We start from the raw sequence: 20,892 nt of genomic DNA, 5'->3' as shown, positions 1-20,892 counted from the left end.
CAGGTGCTTGGCTTGTAGGAAGGACACAGGGCACTTGGTCCCACCGTGAGCAGTTGTCCTCTTAGAGTCATGGGAATTGAGGAAATCCAGGAATGTAAAACCAAAGGTGTAGGCAAGCTCAAGCTGCATTTAAATTCCAGGTTTGTGAGTCTAAGAGTCTCAAGAACCTAAGAGGACACCTGACAATTCATATGTGTTCTGTGGACCTGAGCTCTGACAAATAAGTGTGCCTTCCCTTTAATACTTGACAGTGTCTCACTTCTTAATTTAATATTTGGCTACAGTTGTCACTGTAATAAAGTTACATATTTGGGGACTCCGTTAGGTTCTGGAAGATTTGCTAGTGTATTTTCTTTCCTGTGTATTTCATAAAATTGTTTATTAGTCTGTTCAGTTTTGTTTGGAATTGCAGGTGTGAGTTGAAAGCCAGATGTAAACTAAATTACAACATATGCAGAAGGGACCCCTTACAGATGGAAAATGCTTATTTTCAGCTGACCCACTCCTCAGGTAACAATAGGTGGGAGTGAAATACTCACTGTAGACTATGTAATTACCATTTTGCTATTTTTTTTAAAGCTTCAAAATTGTGATCAAATAGCATTTGATGGGATTGAGTAGCAGAGAAGGAGGAAGGGGAAGGAAAATTTGATCGAGAAGCCAAATCATTGAGAAACACGTAGGAGGCTGTGGACGCTCAGATGAGCTCTCCGTGCTGAGGTAGGGTAAGGCATGGAGGGGAGAAGTGAAGACACAGGCGGCTACACTAATTGGAACACACAGAGGGGCAGTCAGTGGGACCGGCTGAGGCCAGGCTGCAGCCTCAGAAGCACCAGCAGTGTCCTAATAATTAGGAAATGCAAACATTGTGGTGATTGGTTGCACAACCAACTTACAATTTCAGGTCATCCAGTATTTAATTAATTAATTAATTAATTAAGGTATTGGAGATTGAACCCAGGACCTGGTGCAAGCTAAGCGTGAATTCTACCACTGAGCTATATCCTCCTCCCACATTACTTTTAAACAATAGTGATTTTAGCATCAATTCCAAGAGACTAAAGGAATTACACTTTAAAAAGCTATATTTTAAAATATCTGAATAAGTAACTCCTAAAGCTTAAAACACGACATCTTATACAATAATTCACAATAGAGTAAAAAAGGAGTTTATGATTTTCCTGACTGGAACTCCATTTAGTTTAATACTGACGCTTGTTTTTATTACAAGGCCTGGTAAGATATGTTTTTATCATAGTATTATAATAAAATACCTGTTAGGAATTTTAACAGTGCGAAAGCAAGGCAAATAATACAATTCAGTGAATTTAACAGATTTAAAAATGCATTGCCTATTTTGTTCAGATACAAGTTTTCCAAGACTAACTCAGCATTCAGTGTTATAACCAATAAGTGGGCAGGGAATGAGTTTGTATGTGTGTGTATGCAACTGAACATTTTTTAAAAAAGCAAAACATTTAGTGGAAACAATGTACCAAACCTTTAAAAATAGTTTAATAGTTCCTATCTTATTAAAAAAGTTTCTTTAAAAATAAATTAAAAAAATAATTTATACACAGGAAAATGCACTAATGTGAAGTATATAGTGTGATGGATGTTTTGTATACATAAACAATTATGTATTCATCACCCCAGAAATTTCCTTGATATTCCTTTGTAATTAAAACCTCTTTATAGTCAAAAGTTACTACTATTCTGACTTCTGTCACCATAGATTAACTTTGTATTTACTTGAGCTTCATAAGAATGGAATCACTGCTTTGACTCATTTTTTGCTCAACAGGACACTTTCAAAATTCATCCATATTGTTGCATCAGTGATTTGTTCTTTCTTATTGCTGTGTGTTATTTCATTCTATTGAAATTTGTTTATCCATTCTCTTGTTGAAAAGTTGGGTTTTTTCAGTTCGGAGCTGTGAGGAATGGAGCCGTTATGAGCATAGTGTTTGTGAGTCTTTTGGAGACATATGCACTCATTTCCAAGTCCCACCCTACAGATGGTGATTCAGTAGTTCTTGAGCCCTTCTTCCAAGCCCCGCACTCCCCACACCCCCTTCCTCCTGTGATACCGGTTACTGGTCAGGTTTGGGAAATTTCACCCACGATGGCAGGTGCCAAACGTAGAATATAATTTAGGGAACCAAATTATGATCTTGAAAATGAAAGGTCTACATAAAATTTGATTCTGCAAGCTGAAAAATCAGCTTTATTTTATTTTAATGACCACCACTGGATGGCCGCTTGGCCAGTTGTCCTCGGTGGAATTCAACTTGCCCTTTGCCCTGTATTGCAGAGCCCTAATCTGGGTTCTGAGGGCTCAGTCTCTGTAATGAGGAAGGGAGGCTTGTTCTACCTCCTGTTGGAAATGGGAGTGCCTTGGGTGTTTGACTTCTTTCCCATGTGTCGACTGAAAAAATGCGCAACCTAAAAATGAGAGTTATGTTTTATTCAGCAGATGTTTCTGAGGACTTAAGCCTCGGATGCTGCCTCTCAGATCGCTCTAAGAGACTGCCCTGAAGAGGCAGGAGAGGAGCCAGGATACATAGGAGTTTTGTAGCAAAGGCCAGGTAGTCGGGAATATTAAAAGATTATTGTTAATTAAAGAAAGTCAGATATCTCAAGTTAAGGAATTTGGTGCTTTTCCATGTATGGAAAGATGCAAAATCTGGGATCATTGAAATCATTCCTTTGATATGCACCTAGCTGTCTAGGGCCAGTATCCCGTGCTTTCCTGTCCTGAGTTCCCTCAAGGTGCACTGCTGGGGGTGGAGGCAGAGGCTGGGCTGCCTGCTTGTCTCCATCCTGAGTTCCCTCCGGCTCACCGTCAGGGGCGGTGGTAGTGGCTGATGATCTGATGGCTGCAGCATCCTTTGTGCCTGATATGGCAGGCAGTATATTTCATTTACACAAGCAAAACTCAGATGACCCTTGTGACACCCTTGACTGAGGGAGCTACAAACTCAGGCAGCTTTTGTCCCCCTTGGGGCTGCTAACAGCTCCGGGTAGTATTTGTTTTCTTAAGAAGTGGCCTCCCAGGATACGAGTCCGCAAGGCTCCTGTTTCCCCTGACGCAAGGGTAAAACTTAAGACTTGATCTTTCTTTTCTAACGCTGTGACTCTACCATCACTAAGACTTGTGCCAGGCCAGGGTCAGCCAGTGCTCAACAAAGTGTGGGGCTACCAAATCCTATAGCCTCCAGATAAGCCCCGGAATTCAGCCAGCACCGTGCCTGGTGGTACTTTCCACTTGCTCTCACCTTTGTTAAAACGCCAGCTCCTTAAACAGCTTCTGTTTTGCTTTCTCTGCTCAAAGAATGGCTTTGTGTACCTCAGACTGTATTTCATTTTCACCTGCATTTTTTAGGTTGTGGAAAACAATTCTTCTGCCTCAATTAAGAAAATAAACTGAGATTTCTGAGTTTTTCTGATTTTCTTTTATCTACTCAGTCTTCTGAGAGATTACAAGTCCTTTCCTTTTGATGAAACACTTAAGTTTCCCTTAAGTTCTTTTTTCTTCCAACTATGATTTTCAGATAAATTACTGCATTCATTTTTCTCCTGTCCAGATGGTCACATTCAAAAGTGCAATGCCCTTCCTCTGGGAGATAAAATAGAAGGTTTTCTTAAGTGAAGTGGTTTTATGAAGTGGTCCTTTTCAATCAGTTGAATCAGTAGCCACACCTTGAGGCCTGACTTAGGTAAAACTGCGAAGTTGCTGGTATCCACTGCTTTTTGAGTCAGTGTCTATTTTTTTTTTTGTCTGTTTTGTTTTGTTTTGTTTTAATTGAAGTATAGTTAGTTTACAAGGTAGTGTTAGTTTCTGGTGTACAGCATAGTGATTCAGTTATACATACATTTATTCCTTTTCATATTCTTTTTCGTTATAGGCTACTGCAAGATACTGAATATAGTTCCCTGTGCTATAGAGTAGGGCCTTGTTGTTTATCTATTCTGTACATAGTAATTTGTATCTGCTAGTCTAAACTCCCAATTTACCCTCCCCCAACTCCTTTCCCTCTGGTAACCATAATTTTTTTCTGTGTCTGTGAGTCTGCCTCTGTTTTGTAAATTAGTTCATTTGTCTCATTTTTTTAGATTCCACATATAAGTGATATCATATGGTATTTGTCTTTCTCTGTCTGACTTCACTTAGTATGATAATCTCCAGGTCCATCAATGTTGCTGCAAATGGCATTATTTTATTCTTTTTATGGCTGAGTAGTATTCCATTGCATAAATACACCACATCTTCTTTATCCAGTCATCTGTCGATGGACATTTAGGTTGCCTCCATGTCTTGGCTGTAGTAAATGGTGCTGCTATGAACATTGGAGTGTTGACACATGCTTCTTGAATGATGACAATCAGTTTTCTTGGATTTCCTGGACTTTGTTTCTCTCAAACTCTCCAATCTGGCTCCAAAATCTATGTACAGAGAATGGATAGATCAATCTGCAGTTCCTCCCTCAAATCAGTGTGTATTTTTCCTCTGTTTCCTTCATGAGAAGGTAATTCATGCCCACAAAAGGATCCAACACTTATTAACATTAAGCTGCAAATATCTGTGAACTTTCACATATGGGCTTCATGGAGCAGTTTGCATTTTACCAGCCATCACACCAGAAGATCAGGAGTAGAATGTTGGTTATCAGACAACAGGAGTGTTCCTAGGGCAACGGGAGCTCTCTCCCCTAATGTGCATAGCTGTTGGAGCTGTGAGACCTTCTGCAGTACACTTGCTTAGTGAGGACTCTCCAAGACATTCCAGATGTTCTGGATGTCAATGACTCTGAGGCAAATATTCTATGAGCACCCTTTGGGGAAAGAATCTATCTTGAGAGTCAGTGGTTTTCCTTGATGTTCACTGTTTATCTCTTGCCAATGACTGGCAAATGCACTGTTTTTCCAAACTTGGAAGATAAACCCAGTCCTGAGTCTCTAATGGACGCCAGTACAGATAAATGAGAAATAAGAGTGAAGCTCTTGCCAGACCTGGGTTTCAGCCCCCACTCCTTAGTTGGGGAGCTGACAGTTGTAATGGATGGTGAGAGACGGGGTTATATCTGAAGAGCCAATTCTGGTTTCGTTTTGTGCTTCTTTGCTCACCTTAATGCTGTGCTGCCAGAAACAAGCTGCCTCCTATCTCTCCCACATGGGGGTTACATTCTGTTTGCCATTTCTACAGAATCCATCCCTTCAAGGAGTTTTATACCCCTCATTTTACATCTCAGGCCAGTGCTACAGAAAAGTCATCATGTCCCTAATTTGTGGATGGGGAATCCAAGATATCCTATTTTAGGGTCTGTTATGTTTCTCTTAACTATGTGTTTCTTCTCAAATTACATATAATTTTTTTATTATTATTGCTATTAGTGGTTAACATCGTATAGTCCTTTAACCTTCTCAGATCACTTCTATGTTGATTATCTGTTCATCCCTCCAGGTGTGGAAATGAGTTTGTATAAGGATCATAACATTCGAAGAGGCTATCTGGGTGTTGAAGAAAATAAAACAAGGAAAAGAGAGAAAAAGGGGCTGATTGTTTCGAGAGGCAGATGAGGATAACAAAATGAATGGTGAGTTGGGCTAAATATTAAGAAAAAGAGCTATTGTTGGTTGAGTGGTTTCTGTGCGCTGGGCACCATGTGAAGCCTCGGGTAGAAGTTTTCCATTCATCTTAGCCACAGCCTGTGATTAAGACCCTATATCATCACCCCTGTTGTACAGAGGGGAATTTAGGCTTAGAGAAGTTAAAGAAATCGCTCAAGGTTACACGGTTAGTAAGCGCTGGAGCCAGGATTGAAAGCTCAAGTTCTTAACTATCATGCTCTACTGTTGCTCATTATTTGAATCCTGTGATGAAGTCTACTCGGTCAGGCTCTAGGTTTACCAAGCACAGACGTGGCTAGCTAAATTGATGACTGTAACTTCCTTGGGACACATATTTGTTATTATAAGTTAATAAATTATTTTTCTAACTTAATTTAAAAAATGACAGCTAACCTTTACTGAGTGCTTACCATGTGCCAGGCTTTGTTCTGAGCACTTTGTATGTATTAACTCATTTAATTATCACAGCCATCTTTGAGGATGTTACTATTAACGTCTCCATTTTGCGCACAAGGAAATGTAGCCCAGAGAGGTTCAGGACTTGGTCGAAGTTTGCACTGTCAGCAAGTGGTGGAGTTGGAGATTGACTCTAGGTATTCTGGCCTCAGTATGTAAGCTCATAGTTACTCTTCTGTACTAGCTCCAAGTGAGTGGGTCTTATAAGCCTGGTCATGTAAGTCCTTTCTAGGAAACAATTTACTCACGATGTGATGGCACATTTGGTGTCTGAGACTGCAAGTCCAGGAGACAAACCTTGGACCTGGATATATTCATTAAGCTAAAGAATGTCACTCTGTGAGGCTTCTTAGGAGACAGCCTGCTGGTTTCCCTGGAGATAACCTTGAACCCACAATTGGCCGTATTTTAAAACACTCCACACACACTCTATGGGATATAATGAATGCAAATGATGTACTGCAGACATGGCGCCACAGGGGCCCAGAAGGAGGTCAATGGCTGGAAAGGTAGAGCAGCTTCATTTAGGTCAGAGAATCAGGGTCTTCCTGGAGAGACTATGTAGACCTGTTAGAACAGCCTTCTCCTAATTTTATGGTGTCCTTTTACCTCCATGACTGCACATTTGCAGTCTTTTTTTTTTTTTCCCTCTTATGCTGGCACCTCTAGGTCTTTGTACTCTCTAAATGCTGGTGTTTTTCTATCCAGGGTTCTGGTCTCAGCCGTCTCCCCCCACTTCCCACTCACACTCTCAGCGTGACAGCCTTGAGAACCATCCCTCACCTACCATCCATGTGTCCATGACTGCTATGGCTGTATCTGCCATCCGGACTGTTCTCCTAAAGCATGGCAGCGTCAGACCGGGGATCAGGAAAACTGGTCCCAAAGCACCGCAGGGATCTTTGTCCTTTTCAGGGAAGGAGACTGCAGCCCCAAGTTTGCCTGAGCACTATAAAATAAATGGCCGTGTTTACTGGTGGTTGTGGTAGGGGGTGGAAGATGAGAAAATAGAGATAAATCAGTTTGAATCCATTTCCAACCCTGGAAGGACAACAGCCTATTCCTGCCCTGCTGTTTGCAAAGGAGACACGTGGATTGTGCTCAAGTGGGACATATCTGAGAGCTCTCATCAACACGTCTCACCGACTCTGCCCTCTCCTGAAAAGGGGTCACTGTGACACAGGGCACCCAATTAGCAAAGTGTTGACTCTAGAAATTCTTCAATACACATTTAATGTTCTTTCCCATGGCATTTTCCAAAATGAACATTGCTTGAAGTATCACACATGCACACACACACACATGCACCTGTATACACACACAGATATATGTGTTATATAGATTAGCTTGATAAATTTTTACCAAATAAACATACCATATTACTATCACTCAGGTTAAAAAAAAAATTATTATCACCCTGTAAACTTCCCTCTTGGTCTCTCCCAGTCATTACCTTTTCCCAAAAGGTAACCTATTCTTCCTTTTATGAGATTTATATCAATGGAGTCATACAGTTAGTATCCTTTTATGCCTGGATTCTGTCTTTCAACATTGTTTTTAAGATTTGTCTGTTGTTTTGAATAGCTGTAGTTTATTTTTATTCTGAATATAACACAATTTCTTTATCCCGTTTGCTGTTGGGGGACATTTGTACTGTTTTCAGTTTCTGGCTATTTCAAATAATGAGTCATAAACTTTCTTGCAAGAGTCAGATACTCATAAGCAGGTATTTCTGTGAGCTGTGTAACTTGAAGTAGAAATGCTGGGTCAAAGGATGTGCATGACTTCAGATTTAGTGGATGATGATAAACTGTTTTCCAAAGTGGTTGCACAGTTTACATCTATACCAGCGGTGTTGGAGAGTTTTCATTATTCTCCATCCCCACCAATACTTGGTAGTCTGTTTTGGAACCCCCCACCAAAAATACCCAGTATAGTGGTGTGTAATGACATTCCATTGTGGCTTTTTAAGTGGGTTTTCCTAATTACTAATGATGCTGAATAGTATTTCATAAGTTTATCAGTTATTTGGATGCCTCTTTTACAAGTCTCTTGTCCATTCTTTAAACTGGTTGCTGTTTTTTTTTAAAGTTGATTTACAGTTGTTCTTTGTATATTTGAAATATAAGGCCTTTGTCTAATACGTGGGTTGCAAACATCCTTTATTTTCCACTCACCTTAAGTTGTCTTTTGATAAACAGAATAATACAGTCCTCATGCTTTTCCCTCTTTGCTTATTGCGTTCTGTTTAGGAAAGACTGTGAGGATATTTTCTTACGCTGTATTCTAGGAGCTTTATTGTTTCACTTTCCACATTTGATTCTAATCTATCTGGATTTGATACGTTTGTGTGTGTGTGTGTCTGTGTGTGTGTGTGTGTGAGATAGAATTTAAGATTCATTTTTTAAAATCTGGGTGTCTCATTTACTGAAAAACCATTTACTGTAAAGAATGGTTTACCATCCTTTCCTACCACCCTGCCAGTGTTGCTGTTCTTCAAGATTGCTGTGGCTATTTTAGGCTCCTTGAATTTTCTTATCGATTTTAGAACCACTTCATCATTTTCCATGAAAAATTTTCAGGAAAAACTTTGACTGAGATTGCATAAAATCTATAGATCAACAGGAAAACCGACATTTTTGCAGCTTTGAGTCTTCCATTATTAATTAGGAAATTTCTCTCTATATGTAAGTGTTCTTTATTTTCTCTCAGTAATATTTTCTTGCTTTCTATATTGAGTTTTTTTAAATTGAAGTATAGTCAATTTATAATGTTTTATTAATTTCTGGTGTACAGCATAGTGATTCATTTGTACATATATACGCATTCCTTTTCAAATTCTTTTTCATTATAGGCCATTACAAAGTATTGAATATGGTTCCCTGTGCTATACAGTAGGAGCTTGCTGTTTATCTATATCAAGTCTCAAACATCTCTCATTAGATTTATTTCTTGGTATTCACTTTTTAAATAAAAATATTTAAAAATAATGTCATGTTAAAAAAGTTTTATTTTCAAAATGTTTTGGCTGGAATATAAAAGTACAATTTGTTTTTGGACCTATCTCAGTGACTTTGATAAGTTCTCTTATTAATTCTAATAGATCATATATATTCTTTCAGATTTCTGTATAATTATGTTATGTGTGAATAGTGACAAGCTTTTTTATTCCTCCTTTCCATTTTTTTTATCCTGTTTGTTTCTTTTTCTTGTCTTTTCCCCCTTGGCTAGTTCAAGGTTGAATCAAAGTGGAAATGGCTGGCATTCTTGTTACCCTCCAGATCTCAGGGATAAAACGTTCAATATTCCATTTTGTGATTGTTTTTGGTAGGTTTTAAAAATATACCCTTCACTATATCAAGGAAATTCCTTTATATTCCTAATTTTGCTGAACTTTTAAAAGTTATAAATGCACGTTGACTCTTACCAGATGTTTTTTGAGCATTACCTGAGATGAAGATAGGAGTTTTTTCCTTTCTTCTATGTATGTGGTAAAATTCACAGGTTAAGTGAATGAATTTTCAAGTGTTAAACTGACCTTAAATTTTTGAAATAAATTTGGTTGTGATGAACTGCCCTTTTCATATTTGCTGAATTCCATTTGTTTAGAATTTTTGCATCTATATTTATAAAGGATATTTACATTTTTTTTCTTTGAATATCTTTGATGGGTTTTAGTATCAAGGTTATGCAGGTCGTGTAAAAGGAATTGTGAGGTGTTCCTTCTTTTTCTATTCTCCAGAAGAACTTATGTAATGTTGTCATTATTTCTTCCTTGAGTATCTAGTAGAATTCACCCGTGAAAGGCTCTGAGCTTTATTTGTGGGAAAGTTTTAAAATATGGACTCTTTCTCATAGATTTTACTTTTCTGGTGAAATTCTCCACGTCTCATGAACATATTAAACAATTATTTCAATAGCTAATAACTCCAATATCTGGATTGCTAGTGGGTCTGTTTCTATTGTATTTTCACATATTTTATGCCTATTTGCTCCTTTCTCTTAGCATGCCTGTTAAGTTTTAATTTAATGCCAGCCTTTGTGTATCACAATTTACGGGTAATCTGAATGATATGTTATTCCTTGCTGTAGGAAGTCACTGAGAGGATGTGACCACTGGTTGACCCATGAGCTGGAACCAGGCAATTGGAAACTCCCCATCCCCTCCTGTCCTTGGAATAAACATTCAGCCCGTGGTTCCCACAGCTAGAGCCATTTTCAAGGATGCAGCCTTGAGAGAGTAGTGTGTTGTTGAGACCACCTGGATGGTGTATGTGACGGAACCCCGTTCAGGCTTCTGTATAAACGTCTACTATTCTGGTGGGTGGTGTGGAGATCTGCTCATATTGCAGCGCGCAAGACAAGTCTCATAAGTTCCTTTAATTGTTAAACCTGCCACCTACACATCTGAAATGCCCTTCCTCTTTTTTTGGTCTCTCCGTGTCCTCTGGGTAAGAGGGCCAATTTTGTATTTCGTCCAGGGATCTCCTGAGGTTGTGAACCAACACTCCCCCAGGAAGACGAGGTTTTCTTTCGGCCAGCACTTAGACTCTGTTCGAGCAGGGGCACATCTCCTTCATGAAGTTAGTGATGAACACAATGTAAGGCTGAATTTCAATCCTCGTGGCAAGTGCTTATTTATCTCAGCTACAGGACGGCATTTCAGGGATTTCACCTGGAAATCTGGGGTGTTAACTAGGGCCGTTCATCCTTGAGGGTCCTGAACTCCGAATTCTGTCTGCAGGAGGCGTGCTTGCATTTTCAGTTTAGATGCACTTTTCTGCTTTGCTTCTTGGCTTGTTGTCCTGCACAACTTAGAACCTGATAAATGCCCCTCGGGAAGAGCCAGTGCAGCTTGTGGGGGTCTTTCTTTTGTAGTTTCCTTTTCTCTAGTACCTTGGCTTCTGAAACCCTGGTTGAAAGATTTAAATTGTTCTCTTCTGCTCAGGGACATACCTACACTGAAAGCTGGAAAATGCCGCCAGGAAAAAGCAGTGGAGAATGGCAGAATGTGTACCTTCTCCCAGGATTTGCTACAAATAACCCAGTTGTAGCTGGAAGTAATTGCACCTCCTTCCTCTAGTATTTTGTCATTTCTCTGAGTTCACACATAACAATTTTGTTTAAAAGATTATTTTTATCTTAGACTATGAACCTCTGGAAGGCAGGTGACTGCTCATTTCACTTTTTAAAAAAGTAGCTTTATTGAGATAAAGTGTACTCTCTATAAACACACCTATTGTAAGCATACAGTTCAGTGATTTTTACTGAATTTATAAACTTGGTCACCATCACCACAGTCACGTTTTAGCACAGTCCCCTAGTACCTGTTTGCAGTGAATCCTGGCTGCCATCCTGGTCCTAGGAGCCATTGATCTGCTTACTAGCTCTATAAATTTACCTTTTGTAGGTATTTAACATAAATAGAATCATTCTCTATGTGGCCTTTTCCATCTGTTGTCTTTGCCTAAGTATAATGTTTTTGAAGTTCATCTATGTAGTAGCAGACATTAGTTTTTATCTTTTTATTGCTGAGTAATATTCCATTGTCTGGATACATTACATCATGTTTATCCACTCACCGGTTGATTTGGATTGTTTTAGTTTTTGGCTGTTATGAATGATGCTGCTGTGAACATTCACATCCATGTCTTTGTGTGAACATGTTTTTCATTCTCTTTGAGTAAATTCCTAGGAAGGAATTGCTGAGCTATATGAAAGGTGATGCTTAACTTTAAAAAAAAAAAAATATATATATATATATATATATTTATTCATTTTGCTTGTGGGTTTTATTTTTTTGAGGGGGGAGGCAATTAGGTTTATTTATCTATTTAGTTATTTTAATGGAGATACTGGAGATTGAACCCAGGACCTTGTACATGCTAAGCATGTGCTCTACCACTGAGCTATACCCTCCTCACTATGTGTGCTTAACTAAAAAAAAAATACTACCAAGTTATTTCACAAAGTGGCGACACCATCTTACATTCCATCACCAATGTGTGAAGGGTTCAGTTTCCCCACAGTCTCAGTTGCATCTGTTATGGTCAGGCTTTTTGATTAATGCCATCCTAGTGGGTGTGAAGTAGTATCTCATTGTGATTTCAATTTAAACTTCCCTAAGGACTAAGGATGCTAACCCCCTTTTCATGTGCTTATTGGCCATTTGTATATACTCTTTGGTGAAATGTCTATCCAAATCTTCTGTCAATTTTTAAATTGGATTGTTTATTTTATTAATCAATTATAAGACTTCTTTATATTTGGGATAGAAGTCCTTTATTAGATATATAATTTACAAATATTTTCTTCCAGAATTTGACCTGTCTTCCCATTTTCTTAATGGTGTCCTCCGAAGTGCAGAGATTTTTAATATTGATGAAGTCTAGTATATTGATTTGTTTTCATTATGGATAGTGTTTTTGGTACTATATCTAAAAGTCTTTGCCTAATTCAATGCCATGAACATTTTCTCCCATATTTTATTCTGGTTTTATAGGCTTAGTTCTTACATTCAGGTTTATGATCCATTTCCAATTAATTTTTGTATGTGTGTAGGGTAAGGGTCTAAGTTCATTTTATGTATTTTTTTTGCTTGTGCATATCCAATAATCTCACCATCATTTGCTGAGAAGACCATCCTTTCCACGTTGTATTGTGTTGGAATCTTTGTCAAAATAAATGAGTTTATTTCTAGAATCTTTTCTTATTAATCTATATGCCTCTCTTTATGTCAATACCACAGTCTTAATTACTAAGGCTTTAAGGTATGTTGTGAAATTAGCTAGGGTAGATCATCTAACTTTGTTCTTCTTTTTGTTTTGGCTATTCTAGTTCCTTTACTTCCGTTTAATCTTGGGATCATCTTGTAAATTTTTACAAAAAAATCCTGCTGGGATTTTGATGAGGATTGAATTGACTTTATATATCAATTTGACAATATTGAGTCTTATATCCATGCACATAGGAAGTCTTTCCATATATTTAAATCTTTACTTTCTTTTAGCAACTATAGTTTTTTTTTTTTGAGGGGGAGGGAGGCTTAAGTATAGTTTTCATTGTGTAAGTTTTATACTTTTTTTTGAAAAGTAATTCCTAAATACTGTATTTTTTTTTGATGTCACTGTGAATAGAATTTTCTTAATTTCATATTCAGACTGTTTGATGATTGACTATAGAAATACAATTGGTTTTTATATATTATATTTGCATCCTGTGACCTGATTAGTTCTAGTAGAGCTTTTGTGGATTCTTTAGGATTTTCTTCATGTATGGTCATGTCATCTGCAAATAAAGACAGTTTTCTTCATGTATGGTCATGTCATCTGCAAATAAAGACAGTTTTACTTCTTCCTTTTTAATCTGGATGCCTTTAATTTATTTTAATTCTTGTTTTTTTTGGAAGTGACTAAAATTTGCAGCACATAGTTTAATGGAAGTGGAGAGAGTAGACAGCCTTTTTTTTTTAAATCAGTCTTAGGGAGAAGTAGTTAAGCCTTTCATTTTTAAATATGCTGTCAGCTGTGGGTTGTTTTGTAGATGTTCTCTGTCAGGTTAGAAGTTCCCTTCAATTCCTAGTTTGTTGAGAGGTAGTATTTTTTTTGTTTAAAACTAAGAATGGTGTTGGATTGTTCACTGTTTAATCTGTATCTGTAGCAATAATCATGTGGATTTGTCCTTTATTCTATTGATACGGTGTCAGCTGAGGGAGGCTGGAGACAGATTCAAGAAGGTGAGCTGCCCAACTAGAAAAATGCACAAGGAGCTGACATAATGTGCGAGGACCTGACATGGAGCAAAACAGCACTTTATTGCAGTACAAGCGGGGTGGTGCGTGTACTCAGGTGCACGCACTTGTCCTTTTATTATGCTAGTGGTGCATGTGTATTGTTCATAATGCTAACTCATGCTACTAGCACATGTGTATATTTACTTCTTACACCACACACACAAGGTATTGTGAACTTTGGCCTGCGTCCCATGCCCTACTCACTTAAGACTGCCGACATACCGACATACTGTGTATTACACTATGATTTGCAAATATGTTAAATCAACTTTGCATTCCTGGGATAAATCCCACTTGTTCATGGTATATAATTTTTTTTTAATATGTTACTGGATTCAATTTGTTAATATTTTATTAAGGATTTCTGCATCTTTGTTCATGAAGAATTTTTTTGTAGTATCTTTTACTAGGTTTGTTCTCAGGGTAACACTTTCATATAGAATGAGATGAGTAGCACTCCCTCCGTCTCTATTTTCTGAAAAAAAAAAATTGTAAAGGACTGCTATTTTTTCTTTTCAAAAAATTCGGTAGAATTGAATAGCAAAGCCATTATTAGGGCCTGGGCTTATTTTTGTGAGAAGATTTTAAATTATACATTTATTTTCTTATTATAAGTCAATTCAGATTTTCTGTTTCTTATTGAGTCAGTTTTGGTCATTTGTGTCTTTCTAGGAATTTGTATGATTCTTCTAAGTTTTCTTAAGTTTTGTGGCATTAGGTTAGTTATAACATTTTTGTCGTAGTGTTTTTAATTTTTGCAATGTCCATAGCAATGCTCCTTCTTTCATTCCTGATTTTGGTAGTTTGTATCTCTCTTTTCTCCTTGGTCAGTTTATTAGTCGCCTGTGGCTCCTGTAACAAAATATTACAAACTGGATGCTATTTTATATTCATTACATATTAAAACAATAATTTGAGTATGCAAAATATATTATTGAAATTAATTCCACTTTTTAAATGTGGAGTCTAGAAAATTTAACATGCTATCTGTGGCTCATACTATATTTCTATCAGAAAGTATTGCATTAGACGGTCTGCTTCTTTCTTGAGAGTCTCAAATGAGTCTCATAAAAGGAGTCTGGTCCTCTGGATAAGAGCCACTGTAGGTGGTTTAATTATCTGACTCTGGATCAAGCCAGAGGATCAGACATCCACATAAAAGGACCAAATTATCTTGTCCAGTGGAATTACTTCCCTGTGGGAAATTGTGGCATGTCATAGTAATATTGTTGAAAATTTGTCCATTTACTCATATATTCAGTAAATTTGCCAGATACTGTTATAGGCCCTGGGATACGCAGAGAAAAACTCAGATCCCATGGAACTTATATTCTAGTTGGTGATGGGCCTGGAGTTAAAGGCGATAAACAAAGTGAATACGTTGTATGGTATGTATATTAGAAGATAGTAAAAGCTATGCAGAAAAATAACCAGAGAATGGGGGCGGGGGAGGGCAGGGGTAAGAGTGGAAGTTTGCAGCTTTCAGCAGGGTTTTTGGGGAAGGCCTCACCAAGACAGTGACATTTGAGCTAAGACTTGAGGCCTGTGACAGACAGGGGAAGAATATCTCAGACAGTGAACAGTGACCCCAAGGCCCGGGGGCAGAAGTAGGTCTGGCCTGTTCTTGTAACAACAGGATAGGGTGCTCCCTTTGTAAACTGCATCTGGGCATGTTGTTTCAGTACTGATGCTAACTTAGGACCTGGCTTCTTCCGAGGAACTGGGGTTTTATCCTTTCTGGTAACACAAATATATGTGTTGCTGAGCAGTTTTCTCTTTCCTTTGGCTCTCAGGATGTTTGGAAGCAATTTGACAGGGCTCTGTGACCTATACACAATGCATTTTCACTCGTCTTTTTTTTTCACTCTTGTCTTCACCTTGGTTTGTCTTTCTAGTGTAGTTTGTACTTTCCTTGATTTTCATGCTTTGTCTTTATATGTTACTACAATTTGTGTGTGTAGGATGACATCAACTGCATGGTGGAAGGAGGCGGTGAACACTTAGGGAAACCAGGGAGACCAGCAGCAGGATCCACAATTCATCAGTATTAAGTCGCTCCTTCCCTCAAATCATTTAGCAAATACCTCCCACGTGCCACGTGCACACTCACTGTGCGCACACACACACGTGCCACTTACTGTGGGATGAAAGAAGCTACCACATATGAAAGGAAATCCACTTCTAGATATTTGTAACTTTAAAAATGTGTTTAATTTCCGGCTTGCTCACCCATACATTTGTGTCTTCATATTGTAATACTATCATGTGGGGCAGTTTGTGGTCTGTACTCTGTAATTAATAGTTGTTATCTGATCGTACATCACCAGGTGAAAACCCTCTGTAACATCAGCTTTCCCCCTTTATGCGGTGGCAGCATGTGAATTCTGTAGCAGTTGCATCAGCTGTGGAGTTTGGGGCTGGCCAACCCTTCAGATGACCAAATTAACACAATCCAAATCTCCCTTTCCGAAGACATGGGGAAATCTTCCTTGGAGACCCTGGGGGCTCCTCACATGCTAACACAGGGAAACTGGAATTTGGTGGTTCCGCTTTGGTGAGTAGAGCAGATGGGCTGCTAAGGAGGGAGGCGCACTTGTGACTGTGGGTGGCTGTTTTCTGTGTGGACACACTGCATCTCTTTGAGATTTTGTTGTTGTCACTGTTGTCGCCCATGCATTCTCTTCTTTTCCTCCTCCGAGGCTTGAGCATATTTTTTGCGAACGAGAAAAGAAAAAATAATGACAGTTTTGAATTTGCAGGATGTCTGAGGTCATTCGTACCCAGGGAGATAAGTAAGTTTATTAAGTGTGCACCTGCTGAGGTACTAAAGAGAGGCAGAAAGTGTTTGTCCTTCATCTTTATTCATGAAGCCCTTGAGGGTGACGGGAAAGGAGACTGGCGATCAGGAGATGGGGCAGACTTGCAGCCAGCCAGCCTGTGCAGGCGCTGGTGGGTCCCGGCTGCCTCCACTGCTGTGCGTGCAGGGCCCTGCCAGGCCGGCTACCGGGGTGTGCTCTGCATTATGAATGCCTTCCTGGGGCGCTCATTTGTATGCTGTGGGGGAAGCCGGCTTGGCACAGTCTCATCTCCCTTGAACCCTGCCTATCCACCGCTGTGACACCAGGGCTCCCAGAATCAGGCAGAATTGGGCAAGCACAGCTGGAAGACAGCAGATTGTCTGGAACCGGGGAGAAAAACATGCGTTCAGTCAACTTTAAATTAAGAGGCTTTGTTTACGTTTTCTCAGCTCCTTTTACAGAGTTAGTCAAATTTTAGATTCCCTCCCAAATTAAACAAGTGTCAGGAACAGATGGCAGGTTTATTTTACTTCATTCAACCTGTTCAAGGAGTGTGAATTTGGGGACTGATCAGGGCGACACATTTCATGGGAAATTGTCAAAAAAAAAAAAAGCTTGCTGCATGGCTCCTCCAGGATGAGCGATTTCCACACATGGGAAGTGGTGGCCCGGGGTGAGACTGGTCTGCTGTACGGAGTTGGCTTCATCCTCTTATCCTGGGAAGGCTGCTAAATGGGAAGGTAGAAAGACAGGTCTGGCCTTGTATTTCTGGCTTCTATTCTACTGGGTTTCTTGTGGAGGAAAGAGTAAATCTGGATGGTGTGGCTAATAAAGTTTATTGATTGTGTCAATGATCTTCGTATGAGTGATCTAAATTTACATCCACTTTCCAACCAATTCAGGTTGTTCTGTTGCCTTCACAGAAATTTGTGTGTCTTCTCCACCCACCATGACCTCCTCGCTGGAGGGAGCAGGGGAGGGAAGCGGCTACACTGGTTTTTCAAACACGTTGAAGGCCTTGTTTTGTTGCTTTTTCGTTTGAGCTGGCATTTGGGCAAGGCTGACCTCGTGGGAAAAACCTTAATCATTTAGACAAAGTTTTACTTGTGGTGCCACAGACAGAGTTCCTTTCTTTTTATAGATGCAAATAATTGTTTTTCAAACCCTTTGAAAAACAATTAGACATAATCACATTGAAATATTTTCTTTGCTTTGGAGATTCATCTCCCAAATGAGGGAGTTCATTTGGAAATGAATAGTGGTTAAAGGACAGGCAGTGATCTTTTAATGGATAATTTGTGTCTCCATTCCCTGCTTCCCACCATCCCCCCTTAAAAGCATATCACGATTTTTTAAATTATCCAGAGAATTACTTCAATTCTCCTCTTAATATTGCATTTGTAGATACAGCATATAATATTGGGTTTTTAGGCAAACGTTGAAATACTCTAAATCTCCCCGCTTCTTTTAATCGGTTACTACTATAAAATGACTGCAGAAGTCAATTTCTAATTAAAAATAGAAAAACACCCAGATCAATAGGTGCTCAGCTGTTTGGTATTCGGCTCGGACTTTTCTCAAAGGTTCCCATTCCTTATTGAATCTGAATGGCTGATGTCAGCTACTCAGCAAGGCTTCAGTCATAACTTAATGTAATACATTGACATAATTGTTATGTGAAGTAAATGATTATCCAGATAGCTAAAGCTTTTCTTAATCTTGTGGTTAGTGTTTACACGCCTGTGACAAGCATTAAACATGTGACTATCAGTGTTAAAGAAATCTTTTCATTAATCATAATAAAACAAAAATACTGAGGTTTTTAAGCATACGCTCACAGGAATGGTCTCACTGGCCATGATTGCAGATTTGCAGAGAAATGTATGCATGCTGAGGTAAAAAGATGTAAGACAATTGGCTGGTGAAGGAAATTCTCTATGGAAAGACTCCCCCCTAAATATTAATGGAGTAATTTGTCACAGAACGATGATGGAGGTGTGTTTTCCTAGTTACAGCCAGTTGAGTGTGGCCTGACCTGAAGACAAAAAGAAAGTGAACTCCTGAATTCCTGTAAGAAAGAAAAAATTAAGTTTCAGAAATTATTAATTGGTTTGTACTTAACTTAGGGAGAGCCCAAGACATGGTATATAAAGGAAATAGATGTTCCTCATTATTTGCTTGCCTAGGCATGAATCTGAAGCCCATCATCATTAAGCATAGTTTGCTGTTCAATTCATGAATGTAAATATACTACACTGTATATTTTCATAATTGACACTTCACATATTCTACGCATGTACCCATAAACAATGATAATGTTGCTGAAGTGTCAGCCTCTGTGCACCGGTGTCAAATTAAGTCTCAGAGACAGAGTTTTGGGTGAAGTAAAAAAGAAGCAGCTTTAATTGCTTTGTCAGAAAAAGGGGACCACAGTAGGCTAGCACCTTTACAACTGTGTGTCCACCAGGGATGGGGTGTGGAGAAGTTTCATGGGAAGGGTCTGGAGTGTGAGATGGGTGATAAGGATCAGGGTGTGCAGGTCTTGCATTCTTCTTGTTCCAGAAATCCACTCAGACACAATTTTGTCTGGTGTCATGGAAATCTCGTGGTGGATTTGTGGGTTTCTGGAGCTCAGGTGGTTATCAGAATATGACCTTCTTCTTGGAACAAAGGAGGCTTAGGGTGGGGGTAGTGAGAGTGAGTGTAATGGGAAGGTTAGGGGCTGTTTAGCACAAAAGCAGTTGAACAAGTTAAACAGATGGGGATTTGTCAGAGGAAAAAACAAGTTGCAAGAATTCCAAGTCAGAGTGAATCAGCAAACAGCTTTAGCATCAGGGAAGCCATTTTGGAGCAGAGGCTAGTTTACTGCTTTAAATACTTTTAATACAGTCTTCAGTGTCTGTTGGATCCTCGTGATGACCCTGGAGATGATCATTTTATGGGTGAAGAAGTCAGGGATCAGAGCAGTAAAGACCTTGTTCCAGGTCACGCCGATGGTCAGTACATTTGAACTCAGGTCTGACTGGTTTCATTATGCTGCCCTGATGAGAATCTATCCATGGTTTCACACTTAAAGATTTTTACTTTTCGTATAGCTAGAAATATTTTAGAATCTTACTCTTGAGCTTTGGCTGTCTCCATTTAAAATTTTCTGAAGATGTTGGCCTGTTTTGTCTAAGCCAGTAAAACACCCAGTACATCTTAGCTTGTGGCAAGGAGTTGAGGGAGAAGCTAAAAACTTCTAAAAGGAGACTGAAAGTCTAATTATCACATGTATCGAAAAACCCTTAGAAAAAGTGGCAAACTGAGTTTATAAATTTTAAAAATTCCAACAAAGTTGATTGACATATGAGGAACTAACAAATAATATGTTAAAACCAAATTAGTTTTCTACAATTATTAGTTTACAGAATATTTGCATTCTCCTGGCAAATTAAAACCCCAGCACTTGGAAGTCATGTTTATTATGGTGATCTATAAAATTAAGAATCTCAGCCTCCTTCTGTAGTTGGGCATGCCTCATATGATAATTTGCAAATAGGCTTAAACTTTTGCCCTAAGAGTCTTACTATGTGTTTTAGCAAGTTAGAGAACGAGGAGGAAAAAATATTACATAGGAAAATAACTTTTCACATTGTCATTGTCTAGGCACTATTCTCTTTAACTGCTTTAAAATCATCAAAGTGTTGAAAAAGTGGGAGGTGAAATATAAATAGAAAAATTAAGTGTGGGTATTTAGAACTTTTGGAGAAAATTCAGTTTTACTAAAAATAGCCATCAACTATTATTATTCTGGTAAAATGAGCAACATGAGATATTTTTATGTTCTCATTGGTGAGATCTAAGGCTGAGAGAGATGGACTGCTCTCAGCATTTCAGGGGTAGCCATGAAAAAAGGAGTGAGGATTAGGAAACAGAAAAATGTATGAATTAATTCAAGGAAAATATGGGCAGGTCTCCCAACAAAGGAGGGCACTAACACCAGGAAGGAAGTAGTTATTTTCAGTTGGCTCCAGATTGTGAAAGGCCCTGGAGGTCTGACTGAATTCCATTTTGATTTTCCCAAGGCTATTGACTATCTACCATGGTAATTGGTTTTAAGAGATGCTGGAATAAAACAGTAAGGAAAAGATACAAGTTGCCCTGTCAAGGATATTTTAATCCAAAAGGATATGTCAAGAGAAATATCGAAAAATTGGTGTGTACACACATTTT

At 38.7% G+C, this 20,892-nt stretch overlaps 1 long non-coding RNA gene across 1 annotated transcript in view; it reads left to right on the top strand.

The window, feature by feature from the left end:
- LOC116668982 overlaps positions 1 to 20,892 on the top strand; it is a 50,909-nt gene that overhangs the window by 13,580 nt on the left and 16,437 nt on the right. The window contains exon 2 of the long non-coding RNA XR_004326326.1: positions 5,465 to 5,597. This is a non-coding gene — a long non-coding RNA (uncharacterized LOC116668982). The remainder of the gene's footprint in view (positions 1 to 5,464; positions 5,598 to 20,892) is intronic.

The sequence above is a fragment of the Camelus ferus genome, chromosome 15 (assembly GCF_009834535.1).
Source record: "Camelus ferus isolate YT-003-E chromosome 15, BCGSAC_Cfer_1.0, whole genome shotgun sequence".
NCBI classification, from domain to species: domain Eukaryota; kingdom Metazoa; phylum Chordata; class Mammalia; order Artiodactyla; family Camelidae; genus Camelus; species Camelus ferus.
This window is presented reverse-complemented; position numbering and strand designations above follow the sequence as displayed.